The sequence below is a fragment of the Lontra canadensis genome, unplaced genomic scaffold (genome assembly GCF_010015895.1).
Source record: "Lontra canadensis isolate GAN:19392208 unplaced genomic scaffold, GSC_riverotter_1.0 scaffold21, whole genome shotgun sequence".
NCBI lineage: Eukaryota > Metazoa > Chordata > Mammalia > Carnivora > Mustelidae > Lontra > Lontra canadensis.
The window spans coordinates 20,455,293-20,472,185 of NW_022631015.1; positions in this window are offsets into that span (position 1 = coordinate 20,455,293).

Below are 16,893 nucleotides of genomic sequence, written 5' to 3' on the forward strand. Positions count from 1 at the left end.
GGCGCCCCTCAATAACTTTTTTTATAAAAGATTTTTCATACTCCAGTATTTTGTACATGTGTGCGTGGTGTGTGTGTGTGTGTGTGTGTGTGTGTGTGTATCTTCTAAAATGGGAAGTGGATCTGAAGCGTGCCCGCTTTCAGGGAGATAGATCTCTATATATAGATACGGACACACTCATGGAGTCATCATCTAATAGGAAGTGGGACTCTGAGCCATCGCTACTTCCACGGATAATTTTAAATTTTATAATTAGCACGGCCACGACCAAACAGAACTGAATGCTATAGCAACAGGCCAGGGTCCCTGAGGGAACCCGTACTCCCAGACAGACATTAATTCTTTAATTGTTCAATTGTGGTGAGACTGGCGGGGCCCTTGGGGAGGGACTGGGGCAGTCGAGAGGAGTCAGGGTACATGAGATCAGGGCAACCGATCTGTACTGATCCAAAGAGAACCTTCCGATAGTGTCAGAGCTCATAGGGCCATGCATGTCTTGACAGCTGTCATCTCTGCCTTCCTCCTCGGTTCATCATTTTCAGGGCATTAAAAGGACTCAGACTAAGAAGTAGGGCAGGTTCTTCGTAGGAAACAATATACTTCAGTTCTAGTCTATACACCCATCATCCTACAATATGTTTTTCTCCTGGAATTTGCCTAAAATAGCTTCCCTGGGACATGTCCCTCTTTTTCTTTAATTTATTCATTAAATGCAAAATGTATTAGCAGCATAATATATGCTTTGATACTCAGGATTAACTAAAGTGACATTTGTTTAGCAAAACTCTTTAGCATTTGGGGTTTAAATATAAATAATAATTACTAGATGGGATGTTCTGTTGACCGAATGCTCTATACATACACGCACACATAGACATATACACGTATTTTATGCTTCTTATATATGTTTATATTCTCTGTGTAGGTAGATATTAGTGTGTGTCTATTTATATGCATATATGCACTTCTAAATTACAAGGGCAAAGTAAAGTTATACAGTGATTATGAGGACTTTTGAGATAAGGAGATCTCAGAATTCTGGCTCTTCTTAATTCTAAAAAAATAAGCTTAAAAAAACTGGCAAAATTACACCTGCTACCCAAGGTAGGACAGATGAGCAAGTTATTTTTTTCATGGCTCGGAGTGGGGAATCAATAGATAAAATCAAGCTAGTATTCTAAGAAAGGAAGAGAATCAACAGATGATACAAATTTATTATAACCACTAAAAATATGGGAAACAGATTATAAGCCTTCTAACTCAGAGAAAGGAAGTATTAGCAGGCACACACACATGTACACAAAATAAAAGACATTCTGTTTAACAAAAGATAGGAAGCATAGAGAACATGAGTAGACACACACATAATTAAAAGTTAGAATAAGATCAAATCTCAAAAATATGGGACAGGTTAATTATTAAAAGAAAAAAAAATGACTTCGTTTCTTTAAGGGTGGCAAATGGCAGTTAGATGCTGGATACAAGTGATATACCTAAAAAAATTATTTTCGAAGGGTGAGGAGGTGGGAGCCGACACACATTGGCCATTGTCTGGAGACAGTTTTGATTGTCGTGACTGGATGTGGGGGCGATCCTGGCATCGACCAGGTAGAGTCCAGAAATGCCGGTAAGTACAACACTCAGCACAGCCACCAAAACCAAATGCTACAGCATCTCAAACGGCAGTAGCTCCAATGTTGAGAAGCCCTCACCTAAAACGAAGCGACTAAGAGAACGTGAGTGAGGGGAGGACAGAGAATGCACATCAGGTAAATTACTTAAAATTGCTGGAGTGACAACATGACTCCTAGGCAGGTTTAAGATTAAGGCAAGAAGGTTAAAAGGCCATCCTTCATGATACTATATGCAGTCAGCAGTGGAGACGAAGCTGTCAGCAGTTTTTATGCATTTAATAAGATCCAAAACGTAAAGCATAGAGTTAAGAAAATGTGAGGGGAAATTAACCAGTACACAAGAGTAGGAGATCAAATGTGTGTGTGTTTTTTAAACACCTATGAAACCTCTCTGATAATGACATTATTCTTGGCCATAATGAAAATGTAACAATTTTCAGACCCCTCCCCAAATACAATACATGGGAACAAGAATATATAAGTAGTTCATTTTGTTTTGTTCTGTTTTCTCTTAATAGTCTCCAATGATTATTTCATTGCTAAATCAAAATAACTCCCAAGTCCCTAGCTATTGTCAATTCTGGGTCGTTCAGCTTGTCATTTCCCACTGAGTGTCCCACCTCGTGCCATGACTACCTGTCACGTCCGTGAACATGATCCCAACTCTGTCTTCCTTCCCTGCCTTCTCCTCTGAGATGCCATTTACTTGCTACACATTTCAACCTAGATGTCTCCAACCAACATACACTGAATAATTTTTTAGTAATCCATACCTGCTCAGCTTTTCTCTTAAACTGTCCTCCCCATCACCCACACTTAACCTCCCAGAGTTGTGTTTATTTGCTTTTTTTCTCTTGTCTCCTTTGACTCCCACTCCCTCCATTCCTACTTTGCGATTATTCTGCCTCCTTAACTTACAAAAAATTTTCTTTTCTCCTCTTCCAAGGTTATCTTGACCCGGATACTTGCACTAGCTTCTCCATTTGCTCCTACCTGTGTCCATTTCAGTCTCAATCTGTTTATCCATCAGGAAGATTAGTCATCCTGAAGGGCAACTTCTGAACAATCTCTAATCTGTCGAAGCCATAGTTTTAGAGATCAGAGACACTAGAGAGTACATCTAACCCAACTCCTCATTGCACAAGTAAAGAAAAATTCATTGAGCATATTTGATTACTGACAGTTGGCCCAGGTTTCCTACTTGCCACGCTGGTTCTAGTTCTCCTTGCCTTCCAGGGGCGCCTGGATGGCTCAGTGGGTTAAGCCTCTGCCTTCGCCTCAGGTCATGATCTCATGATCAAATCAAATCACAACAGAGAGCCCCACATCGGCTCTCTGTTCAGTGAGGAGCCTGCTTCCCGCTCTCTCTCTGCCTGCCTCTCTGCCTACTTGTGATCTCTGTCCATCAAATAAATAAATAAAATCTTAAAAACAAAACAAAACAAAACACTCTCCTTGCCTTCCACATTCATACTTCTGCCCACTGAACTTCTTGTACAGCAGAAGATAGTAAGTCTTACTGAGGACATGCAGGTGTGACCTTGAAGACACACTGAGAAACACATTACTTCAAGCAAAAATGCCAAGGTAATTGAGTTCCCAAAGAGAGAGGAGAGAGAAATGGAATGTTTTAAACACTTTGAATCCTTTAAGGAAACACTGACACTGTCAGATAGAATTTGAGCGTGATTCTTAATTGCGTTAAAAAAAAGCTGCATTTGTTAAAATATTTCTTAATGAGTTATACAGATAAGGAATGAAGAGTCATTAATTTTATTTCTACTTCAAATTGGTCTTTGGTTTATCTGCCATTTTGGTCTCAAAAAATTCTTTTACTAATAGGAGTCTTGCTTGTGTCATAAAATCTTCATTTAACTTTTTCACTTGTCACTACTACATCATTAGTAGAATGAAAGTCAAAGAATTCTTGTAGATTAAAAAAAATTAAAAGGTTATCTGTCGACCACTTGAGAGAAGCGATATTATTATTACCGTTGTATGTGATGTGGCATTTGAGGATCCCCTTTTCTACAGGCCATCTGTAGTCCTTCCTTTTATGATGAACTTAGTAGATGAGAAATAGAGTGTTTCTTCCAGAAAGGGACATTAATTTCATAGAGAGAGTGACTATAAGCTGTATGTTTCTGTTAATAACTGCAGAATTGGGGAGAGACTTTACTTTCAGCCGTGCCTGAAAATAATTTCCATTTATATAAATGAAAATCATGGATGTGTATATATGAAATTGAGAGAATGTTTCCATGTTTGGTTTACAGAAAGCTTTCCCATTAAGGTCCCATCAATTACTTAGAAACACACATTTTATCATTTGGGAATATGTTTTGAAGGGAAGTATGTGAAATAACTCTATCCTCCAAACTCTTGTCTACATAAATGAAGTGTTAAAAATGAAATGATATCGATAACATTAATTTGAAAGAGAACTTTAATCTCAGATGTCAAGATACAAAATTTTCTTTCCCATTAGTGTTTCAAGCAATTTCAACAAGTATGCTCTGCATTAGTTTGCATGGATCTGTATCTTCTTTTAGTGAGAACTTTAAAAATTTTGAGTAAATTAGTTAAAAAACCATCAATCAAATTGTTTGCTAAGCTTTGTAGATGAAGCAACTGTTAGTGACATCATTAATAATTTTCACTTTTTGAACAATGATGATTAAAAGAATGTAGCCATTTTTTAGCGTTGGGATCAGAGTCCTGTAACATGTATAGTGATGGGTAGATTTTGTTAGAGTATTTTAACCTTAAAAATTGTATAAGTCACTTTTACTCAGTTTTTGCTGGGGAGGGGAGCAGTAGACGTGTAAGTGTATCTGTTCTAAATTACTTAGATAATTGTCACGACGTCACTGTATATATCACAAAGATACATTTACGTGCAAAATACGTCTTAATTTCTCATCCATGTCAATGTTTTTAGAAAATGTTTTTTTTTTAATTACATGTGTTACTTCTATCATCTGTGTTATTTCTAGCAATATGACGTAAATTAAAAATCCCATCAAAATGATGCCATTGGGGCTTCCAGTGACTGCAGGAAGGTCAAAGATATGAAACTGGAAGAAAGTCTGCTTTTGATGCATTTAAAAAATTTTTATAATGTATATAAAATAAGAGGTGAAAACTTAGGTCTGATAGCATTTTATCGTCCTGGACCATTTACACTGATAACCAATGCTTCCTTCAAAGGTTAATTAAATTATGAACGCACACCTGCAGAATATTTGTGTGTTTAAAAAATTCATTAAAAGTGGAATATACCTTCCTGTTTGGCCAATTCCTTAATGAATATATTTGCATTTAATAATAGCAGCCCACCTTTAGAGCTTTCCTGCTCATTTTCTCTGCCTTTATCCTAAGCAGACAGATTTCCAAGGTTAAGATCAAAGGCTCTGTGAAAATGTTGTGGGTTTGCCCTTGTCGGAAAAAGAATCTCCAAAGTCTTTTCTTGTAGTTTACTTCAATGTCATTCCAAGCAAAGGAAACTTTATCATCCCAAACATAAAACCAAAAATGTTGTTTTATAGTATTATGAAAGACTTTATTGTATATATTCTCCCTCCTGACTGATACATTTTAGCACACAGCTCATAAAAGATGACATTAAAGCTGTCTGCTTTCGTTCCAGCCCCAAATTTCAAGTTTCTATCTTTAAGCCTTCTTTTTTCAGAAAGGGTTATGTGGGAGGAAACTCCAGGATTTTGGATGAAGACATATGCTTGTTTCTTGGAACAAATTGTGTGTTATTGTTTATTAGGAAGTTATATAGACTTGTGCTTAAACCATATAGACTTGTGCTTAAACCATTGAGTAAGAAAAAGGAGTCTCATTATTATTGCATCATTTCTGGCTTGCTGGGGCTATACTGGATGATTGTGACTTTATAACCAAATTTGATGAATATGATACATCACGGTTCGGGAAAGTTCCTGATTCTGCTCATAAAGTTCTGTAAGTCAACAAGGGCCAGACTTTAGTTAAGGTATCGTGCGAAGGTCTCATGAAATCACATCGAATAACTCATGTGGGTTAGTGGCTTCCTGTACGGTACTTACTTAACTATATGTTGAATAATGTTAAGAATCCTCTGGTTGTTCTGATTATTTATCGCTGCAAAAAAATACCCCAAATTTTAGTGTCTTAAAATAATAATAATCAATTTATTAATATGTCTCAGGATTGTTCCTCTGGGTCTTTCTTGCAGGTTGCATCCAAGTGTTGGCTAGGGCCAAAGGTGTCTCCAAGGCTTCCTCAGTTAGATGTCTGGCATTTCATTGATGTAGTTGATGTTAACTCAGCGGAGGTTATCTAGTTGAATTCTTACTCATGGCCTCTCCATGTGATCTGGGCTTCCTCACAGCGTGGAGGCAGGGTTCCAAGATTAACCATTCCAGACCTTGGAAGCTACATATCATTTCCTTCACGGTCACTGGCATGCTTATGTGGGAGGGGACAGAACAGATACATTTCTCATTGGGAGGGGCATCAACATACCACTGCAAGCAAAGTGTGTAGAATGGAAGATTTGGTTATGTACATCTTAGAAAACTTAGGCTGCAGTCATCCTTGTCCTCTGGTGTGGCTATTATGTTCAGTCCTTACATTCTTCTGCAAATGAACTTTGATGTCTACCTAGCTTCAGTCTTTTTTTACTCAACCAGGAACACATTTCCCCATATTCTAGCTCAGGGCTTGTCAATCAGGGACAGGTTCCTCCTTTGGTCCAAAAGACTGCTTCTAAAACTACTTCTTCTTATAAGCCGGGACACAAGTCTTACAAAGGAAGGAATACTAGAAATAATTGGGGTTTTTTGGCTTTTTTTTTTTTTTTTTTTTTTTTTTTCCCTAGAATCTGAATTCGGGGTTAGGAAACTTTTTGTGAGAGCCAGAGAGTAAATGTTTTAGGCTTGGCTAGCCAAGAGCCAAAATGAAGGATATAACATAGGTACTTACATTACCATTTTAAAATAGAAATAACATTCTTAGCTCATGACATGTTCAAAAGCAACTTGTTTGGTTGTGTTTGGCCTGCAAGCTATAGTTTGTTAACTTCTGGCCTAGATCATTAAGACAAAGGTACAAGTTAAAAAGTTTAAGACCAGTGAATCATACTTCATTTGAGTTTAGGAATGGGTCAGTGTTGGAACCTGACTCTGTGGTCTGATCGCTGCAACAACAATGTTCTGCTGAATGCCCTCAATTCTGACCGCAAAGAGTTACCACACCATAGTTACATGGACCTTTCATAAAACCTGTCGATGTAAGTTATAAAACTAGTATGGGAGTGAATCCTACATACCCAGAGCTAGAAAGCAAAGAAGAAGGAAAAGGATCAAAAAGCAATGTTCAAAAAATTCAGTTCCTTTTCCCCCCCCTGCCTTCTTGCTGTTGTTGTTTTGAATGGGCCTTGGGGTAATTTATTTCAGCAAACATTAGTACTTATTGTTCAATGCATACCTACTCCCATCATTTTTTTATTTATTACCTATCTATATCATCTCTCTCGTCTTATTCCCTTCTGCCCTCCTTTTACTTTCCTTTTCCCACACTCGATCATTCTAATTTGTTTGTAAGAATTACTTTGTATGCGTTCCTGTAAGATGTGTATTGTTGTCACGTGGGAATACATTTGTAATTTATCTCAGAGATATGGTCTTAGAGATTTCATCTAATCGTTGTCACGCTCATTGTTTTCGTTGCTGTATTTCTAAGACGAGTTCAGGTTGCTGTGTGTACATGTAGTCAATTCTAACTCCTTGTGATGCTTCATTGAATGTATTAACATTTTATTAGTCCACTCTTCCAAATAGCATCTATTCCCCTCTCACTATAAACAATTGCATGATAATTATTTGCATACATGCCTTTATGCGAAATATTGATAGAAAATTCTCTTGATAATCCAAATGAAATGAGGAATTTGTTGCTGTTGTGACTAAATCAGTGCTCCACTGATCCCTTCGAACTATTATAATTTCTGCATAAACACAATTTTGAAAAACACTAAATATATTGAAAAGAAACAACAGAAAATGTATTTACTAGGAGTATAAAGCCAATGATCATTCTATTGGGCCTAAATGTATTTACTTCCTTAGATTTGATTGAAGTGACAGTTACTATCTTGAAAATGAATTATTATGACCTTCAGATTCTAATAAATTTTTTTCTAGTTGCTCTAGCAATTACAGTATTTATTCATAACTTTTCACAGGCTGGTTAGCCTCAGGGTTTCAATCCACGTAAAATATAGAAACCTTACAATTACATACATACATACATACAGTTACATACATACATTCATACATACAATTACATACATAAATTACATTTATCCCTCTCCCCATTCTTTCTGCTATTGCCATCCTATGTGTTACATACCCATACATGATATAACTCACAAAACAGCGTTGGATTTTTTTTGCATTAAACATTTTATGCAGAAATTAAGAGAGGACATAGGATTATGTATTTACCCAGAAATCTGCCATTTCTGGTGTTTTCCATCACTTCCTAGAAATCCAGATTAGCCTTTCAGATCATTTCTTGTAAAACTGAAAAATTTTTTTAACATTTCATATAGTACAAGTTTGCTTATGAAAACTGTCATTTTTTTAAATCTAAAATGTCCTATTTTGCCTTTATTTTGAGTAATAGCTTTGTCCAATATGAAGCTTTAGTCATATTTTTAACACTTTAAATATGCATTCCAGTGTCTTCTAGTATCTATAATTTTAGATGAGAAGTCACATGTTAACTAATCATTGTTCTCCAGTGTTAAATGTATTGTTTCTTTTTTTGCTTTCAGGGATTTCTCTATGATACACTGAGACATGGTAATCTTTGGATTTGCACTATATGGGTGTCATTGAAATTCTCATATCTGTACATTTCACCAACTTGAAAATTTTTTGGTTATTATTCAAATATTTTTGCCCAATATTCTCCTCTCTCTCAGAGACACCAATTAAATGTAAATTGGACTTTTAAAATTTGCCCCATAGCTCCCTTAGACTCTGTTTATTTTTCTTTTTTTCCCTCCTTGTTCTTTATATTAGATAATTTTTATATTCTACCTTCAAGTTTACTGACTCTGTCAAAAAAGATATTGTGCTTTTCTGGAATGTTTCATTTGCTTTTGTTAATTCTGTTTCTCTGCTGAGATTCTTCCTTTTCATTCATTTTGGTCCTATTTAGCTTCATATGACTCATTTTCGATATAATAATTGTTCTAAAATTCTTGTTTGCTCAAATACCTAAATTACCTCAAGAGTAAACTCCGCTAATTGACTTTCTTTGGAAAATAAGTGACATTTTCCTATTTCTTCATTTGCTCCTGTCAATTTTATATTGCATTCATTGTGCACAATATAAATCCACTATATTGTGTTTGGATTTCAGTATAGTGGATTGGAGAGTATTACATTTTGCTTGCTTGTGTGTTTTATCTGGCAATTAATTTAACAAAAATCAAACTTCAATCTGCATTTCTTGGATGGTAGTGAAGAACCTTACTTCAGTTCTTTAATTCTTACCTGTGTTGCTTGGAGTTTGCTAGAGGTCAGCCAGAAATTTGTACGGGCTTTGTACACAGAACTTGGGTCTCCTCTTCCCTGGGTCTTTGAAATTATCTGCTCACTTTCAAGAGGCGAAGTTGCCCAGAATAGTTGTAAGATTTCCAACAGGGTTTTAGCCGCCCAAAGGAACTTTATTACAGTCTTTCCTCAAGTTGAAAGCCATGTATTACCAGAAAATCACCCTTGTCCTTCCCTTCTTCTGAATACTGCCTATCCTCTAGAAGTGTCCTGCATTTGGTGTTCTTTAGTATGTTCAAATGTGTTTTTCCTTCCTTCCCTTTTTCCCCTCTCTCCCTCCCTCCCTTTCTCCTCCCTCCTTTCTTCCGCCCTCCCTCTCTTCCTTCCTTCCTTCCTTCTCCCTTTCTGGCTTTTCTTCCTTTTTCTCTCTTCTCACTTGCTTATGTTCATCTGTCTGTCTCCCTCCCCGCTCTCTGTCTCTCCTTTCTTTCCTCCCCCTCACCTCTCCTTCTCTCTTTCCCTCTCTCTTCTTTCTTTCTATTTTCTTGCCCCAGAGTTTATAGTTACCAGCAGAAGAAGAAAGTACAGTAGGAGATTCAGGTACATGCAAATTTGAGGATATTAAATCTTTCTCTGAAATCCATCAAAACATGTCTTTTGATATTCCACACTGAAAAATATAAACATTTCCATAGTTACAAGATAAATCATGATCTATTTTATATAAAGCAGTGTTGCTGCACATGGTTGAAAGAATTTCAATTGAATTTTTAAAAATGTCTCTTTTCCTTTTTATAAGAAAGGATATCAGAGGATAGCCAAATGTCCTTTTATCTAAAGTATTTTAGTAGTCTTCTTTGTTTTAAGTATCTTCATTTTTAATATTTCATCATAAAAATGTTTCTGAGAGGTGAATTTAAAAATATGCCTACAAAATCTGCTCCAGTCAGGTCTGCTCTAACTTTCATGTTGTCATCAAGCTTTAATAAATTTGGATATCTTTTTGCCCCTGGAACTGGAAAAAGTATATTGAGAACCTGATTTAAGGGTAGAAGAGTAATGAGCTGGTGACCTTTGTAAATAGTGGAATTCAAGACTGAAGTGAGAAAGAATTTAGCCTGGGCAAAGACTGATGAATGAGAGAGATTTTATCATCCTGAATGATATCTGAACATGATTGTTTTTCCAATTTATCAGGAGAATGGTAATTAAATTAAGGATAAGATATCAGCACTTACTAGGTTTTCTCTGCTCTTGGTCAATTGAAATGGCCATGGTCTCTAAGAACAAAATTGTTATTTATAATTAGGTGATTAAAGCAAAAGAAATGGCCCTCAAAAAAAAGGAATGAGTTAAAGTATATGATTGTATCTCTCAACATATTAAGAGCTTTTTGTGGCAAGCAAAGGAGCATAATAGCTCATATATTATAGATATGTATGCGTACATGTATTTCTGTGTATATTTCATGTGTTGTGCATAAATATAAATATACATTTAATTGCTACATAGCAATTTGAGGCTTATCTAAAGTAGATTGTATGTGTGGCATTAAGTATAGCAGAATGTCCTAAGTTCTTGTGTGATCAGCCATTCATTGGTAGACAAGCAAATGAATGATTTTGTTAAGATGTTCTTTTATGACCGGATGACCTATCCAAGTATATAAAAATGACTAAAAAAGTTCTTAATAGGTAATAGGGACTCTGACCTGAAGATCTCAATGGTCAGTGGCTAAATACACATTACCTTTATAGTTTAATGAGAAAAATAAACTGACAAATACTATTGTCTTCATCTCAGTGTCATAGCAAAACTTAATTTTGACCTATATTCACTGTTAGGTGTTAGAGTGTCCAAGCTTTACAGCTGGGTTTGTCCCAGAAGTGCCCAGACATGAACCCTCCCTCAGAGTCTTTGCTTTTGGTGCTAGAGTCTCTTCCATTTTCTGATCCACCAAATCCCATGCTTAAGCATCCTCTGGGTCTAGCCATTTGCACGATCTTTTGTGTTTTGTCTCCCCAGATTGCTTCTTTTGTTCTTTTGTTGGATACCTGAGTTGGACACCTGAGTGGTGATTTATTTTTCAAGCTCTTCTGTGTTGTGGCTCTCCTGTTGCTGATTTGTGTATTTGATCTCAGACCTACCTCTTCCCCTAAATTTTCGTATCTACACATACATTACTCAGTTTCTCTTATTGATTGGAAGTTGGCTTTTTGCTTCATCATATTTTTATGAAATTAATGTTTCTTCTGGCATACAACTTAAGCAGGTCTTCTCCCTTCCGGCTTGTTCTCAGTTCTTGAGTGACCTTGAGAACTTTGCTTTGTCTCTAGGCAAGCCATCCTTCATGTTTATTCCACTGCTGACTTCCTGAAATCCCACTTCCTGCCTCATATATTCTGTCTTTGTCTTTCTCTCTTCACTATGATTTCATTACCAGGTTCCTCTATGTTGGTATTCATCTTCATAGTATGTCATTAACCTGAGGGACCAGAGAACTAAAAGAGATGAAAATACAACAGTAATAATCTCTCCCAAACCATATAACTCATTAAGGCTGCCATTTTTTGTGTGTGATTTTCTAACCATATATTATTGAGGTCCCCTAGCTAATTTTTCTACTCTGCCATTCAATTTTGAAATAGAATTTAGAGAACAATGGGTTGCTAAACTGTAAGTATTACCTTGCTTTTCATATTCCTCATTAATAAGTATTACCCACTGGGGCTAATCTGGGACCCATGTTACAGTTCACTTTGGGGTGATGACTTCTGAGTGCGGGATGCACACTGTGGACTGCAGTCACTGAACAGATGGGTGGAAATGAAAAAAAGTAATGCCCAGGAAACATGGAAGGTCTTTGTTACTCTGGTAGGAAAAGCTTGCCATACCTATCATCTGGAGTCTAAGCTGGAGATTTATCAAAATTTACTCTTTCTTTGCCCATTTGAAAAGAAATTTTTTTTTGCTACTAAATTATGGGTTCCTTTATTGTTGTAGATATTACCCCCTTATTGTATATGTGGCTTGCAAATATCTTCTCTCATTTCACTGGTAGCCTCTTTATTTTGTTGATGATTTCCTTTGGTTTCCTTTGTTGTTGTGCTTTTTTAGTTTGATATATTCCCACTTATTTATTTATTTTTATTGTTTCCTTTGTTTTTGGTGTCAAATCCACAAAAATCTGCCATGACCAATGTCAAGGAGACCACTGTCTCCAAGACCAATGTCAAGAAAATTACCTCTTGTGTTTTCTTCTAGAGATGTTATGGTTTCAGGTGTTATCTTGATGGGGATGCAGTTTCATTCTTTATCATGTATCTGTCCAGTTTTCCCAACACCATTTATTGTAGAGATTGTCCTTTCCTGTTGGATAGTCCTGGCTCCTTTGTCATAAATTGCCTGTTTATTTTGTGTGTTTATTTCTAGGTTCTCTATTTTATTCCATTGATCTCTGTGTCTTTTTTTAATGCCAACATCATACTGTTTTGATTACTGTATTTTTGAAGTACAGTTTGAAATCAGGAACTATTATGCCTGCAGCTTGGTTTTTCTTTCTCAAGATTAGTTTGGCCAGGGAAAGCCTGCGTGGCTCAGTTGGTTAAGCATCTGCATTTGGCTCAGATCATGGTCCCAAGGTCTTGGGATCGAGTCCTTCATCAGGTGCCTTGCTCAGCAGGGAGTCTGCTTCTCCCTCTGCCTGCTCCTTCCCTGCTTGTACACATTCTCTCTCTCTGGCAAATAAATAAATAGAACTTAAACAAAGATTACTTTTTTCAGCCATTTGGTGTCTTTGTGGTTCTATATGAATTTCAGGATTTTTTTTTTTTTTTTTAATGTGTGTAAAATGCCATTGCAATTTCAGTAGGGATTGCACTGAATCTGTAGCTCAGTTTGGATGGTATGGACATTTTAACACTCTTCCTCTACTTCATGAGCATGGAATATCTTTCCTCTTATTTGTGTTTTCTTTCAGTTTCTTACACAATATCTTCTAGTTTTCAGTATAGAGATCTTTCACTTTCTTCGGTAAACTTATTCGTATTTTATTCATTTTGAAGCTATTGAAAATGGGATAGTCATATTTCTCTTTCTGATAACTTATTGTTGGTGTATAGATACACAACTGATTTTTGTATATCTGTTTTCTATACTGCAGTTTTCCTGAATAGACTATTTTTTTTTCCCAAAGAAGACATACTAATGGCTAACCATTATATAAAAAGATGCTCAACATCATTAATCATGAGGGAAATGCAAATCCAAACCGCAATGAGGTATCACTTCAGACACTCTTGAATAGCTACTATTAAAGACAAGAAATAACAATCATTGAGGAGGATGTGGGTGAAAGGGAACTCTCGCCGACCATTGGTGGGAATGTAAATTGGGGCAACTATTATGGAAAACCACCGTGGAGATTTCTCTAGAAATTTAAAATGGAACTATTATATGATGTAATCCCACTTCTGTATATAAATCTAAAGGAAATGGAATCATTACCTCAAAGAGATAGCTGTGCTTCCGTGTTTGTTGTAGGATTATTCCGAACTCCTAGTATGGAAACCACCTAAGTGTCTGTGATTGGATGAATAGGTAGAGAAAATGTGTGCACACGCACACGTGTGCACATACACACACACACACACACGCCCTGTAGAATGTTACACAACCATAAAAAGAAGGAAATTCTGTCCATCTGTGGCAACATGAATGAAACTGGGGGGAGGGGCGGCAATATGCTAAATGAAATAAACCGGGTAGAGAAAGACAGATACGCATGGCATCAGTGATATGTGGAATCTAAAAAACAGAGAAGTAAAACTACTAGAAACAGGGGGGAAAGTGATTGCCAAGGGCTGGGGGGTGGAGGGGAATAGGAAGAGGTTGGTAAAAGGTTACAAACTTTCCATCCTAGGATGGATAAGGTTTGCTGATGATCTAACGTATAACATGGTGACTCTAACTGCCCATATTGTGTTGTGTACTTGAAATCCGAGAGAATTGGACTTCCATGTCAACAACAAAAGGGCAAACGTATGAGGTGTTGAATGTGTTCATCAACTCGATGAAAAGGAGAATCAAGTCACAGACTTTTATACACTTGAAAGCATTTTACCATTTTATTTTCTTTTGACATCTTACAATTTTAGTGGTTGATCATCCTCAATTAAAAAAGAAAAACCTCTTACTCTTTTGACCATTCACCGCTTGTGGCATTTGATCTATGTGAGTTGGTGTCTGTGTAGGAGGAAACTTGTTCTTGGCAGTGTCTTCTGGGACGTAGAATCGAGAACTTACTGGGTAGTTTAAGCGCTACTTAAGCCAAAGGGTGAACATAGAAGTAGTAAAGGGTGTATGGAAAGCCCCTCAGCAGCCTGCTTCCCTTTGAACAGGACCCTGTTTTTTGTCCTTCTAGTATTTTTGTAGGTGCCATCTCTTTTGGGACCAATCCACAGGACAGCCTTCCCGAAAACAGTCATTGGTGTCATAGGGTGTCTGCTGCCCAGACGTGCCAAAGTTCCCTATCATTTGAAACAGCTGGTGTGGAATAAAAACCACCCCATCTCTCACTGGTGTTCTTGAGGAGGATAAAAAGAGCGGAGGTCATGCTAAGGAAGGGATTTCATTCTCCTGCCTGGACCCCTCCTGTCAGGACCAGATAGCCAGTGTGTGAATTTTTTCAGGCTGAGCAGCAGTGGAATTTGTATGCATGTGTATGTGTGACACACACACCATACAGTAAAGCTATGGGCTTGCAACTGAACATTAGGATCCCACTTTCCATTACGCAAAAGATCTAAAATGTAGACTTCTTTTTATTACTGTAATTCTTTTTTTCCTTTTTTCAGTGTAAAGTCTGAATGAGAGAAGTGAAAATACCATATCATAAAACCTGGAAGTCAGAAGAGAATTTTAGCTTCTCCCCTTTATTTCCTTTAAAAAAAAAAAATATATATATATATACACACATATATATAATATATATATGTAAAATACACATATGTAAATGTATACACAGGCATATACATATAGTGTCACTAAGGGAACTTTTTTTTTTTTCAAGATTTATTTATTTATTTATTTGACAGAGAGATCACAAGTAGGCAGAGAGGCAGGCAGAGAGAAAGGGAAGCAGGCTCCCCGCTGAGCAGAGAGCCCGATGCAGGGCTCCATCCCAGGACCCTGAAATCATGACCTGAGCCAAAGGCAGAGGCCTAACCCACTGAGCCACCCAGGTGCCCCAACTAAGGGAACTTTTAACAAGGATGCTGTTAACATTTGTCTGGATGTACTGTGACCATGTTCGTGATGACCAGGCCCTGAAAGAATGGAAGCTCTTAATTTGACCAAAATAATTTTCTTGAGATGCAGTGGGGGGCCGCCTGGCTTATTCAGTCAGTAGAACATGCCCACTCTTGATCTCAAGGTTGTAACTTTGAACCCCACATTGGGCACAGGGTTTACTTTAAAAAATCCAAAATTTTTTGGACAACTCAGATTCTAAAGGCTTTGTGGCGGTGCTGATAAGAACAGAGAAACTCACTCTTAGGTTGCTATTACCACATCTGTCATATAATTTTGAAGCCCTTGGAGTGTCTTGTAAGCAGAAGTGCCAACTAAAATGGCTTTTGTGACGTTTGCATTTGTTGTGTGGTACATATTTTATCTTAAGAATATTGTTCATGATTTGTCAGTAAAATGACATTTTAAGCTGATTTTCAAATTAATAGATTTTCTTTTTTAATGCGTGTATGTTACACTGAGGTTATAGGGACTTTGCATAAGGTTTTTAAAAAAAAAATGTAGTACTTGGACCATTTTGGATTTGGCAGATATGGTTGGGATGACCTAATCTCTCTTACTTCTTTTGCTTGGTTATGAAGTATGAACCACTTCAGATGGTGACCACTCTTCTTCTTGCACAACTCCTGGGAGGTCAGGCCACAGTCTCCTTTCATGATTCATCCACTCCAGGACTCAACAACCCAGACTGTTGGAATTTTTTATTACCTACACCTTGACACTTGAAGGCACCCATTTTTTTTCTGGTTTTACACAGAGTTTGAAGACCTCCTTAGCCTACTAATAATTTCTACGTACTTGAATGTGGTTATTAAACGACCTTGGGCCTAATTTTATTTTTTGAGAGAGAGAGAAAGAGCATGAGTGGGGGGAGGGTGAGAGGGAGAGGGAGAGAGAGAATCTTAAGCAGGCTCCCTGCTCAGCAAGGAGCCCGACGTGGGGCTCAGTATCACAATCCTGAGATCATGACCTGAGCCAAAATCAAGAGTCAGTAGCTTAACTGACTGGGTCACCCAGATGCTCTGGACCTAGTTTTCTGTAAGTTAAGCAATCCTAAGCATTTAACCTTCTTAAGAAGTCTTACTTTTCACTTTGTCTTTGTATATCTTAGGGTATGAATTACTACTCATAATTGAGATTATTATAAAGCTTCCTAGTTTATTATGCATTTCATATCCATGCTCTCTTTTCTTTGGTCCTTCCACAAACATTGTGCTAAACCAGGAGATGAGATGTTTGTGCACTGAGATAAGGAAGGAAGAAATCTGGGAGGAGGATGAAGGTACACAGACAGACTAGAGAGGGATGCCTGAGCATAGCATAAGGTAATGATAGTGAAGATCATTTGCTTCGCTATATGAGATTGATGCTTAAAACAGCTTCCCTTTTCTGAT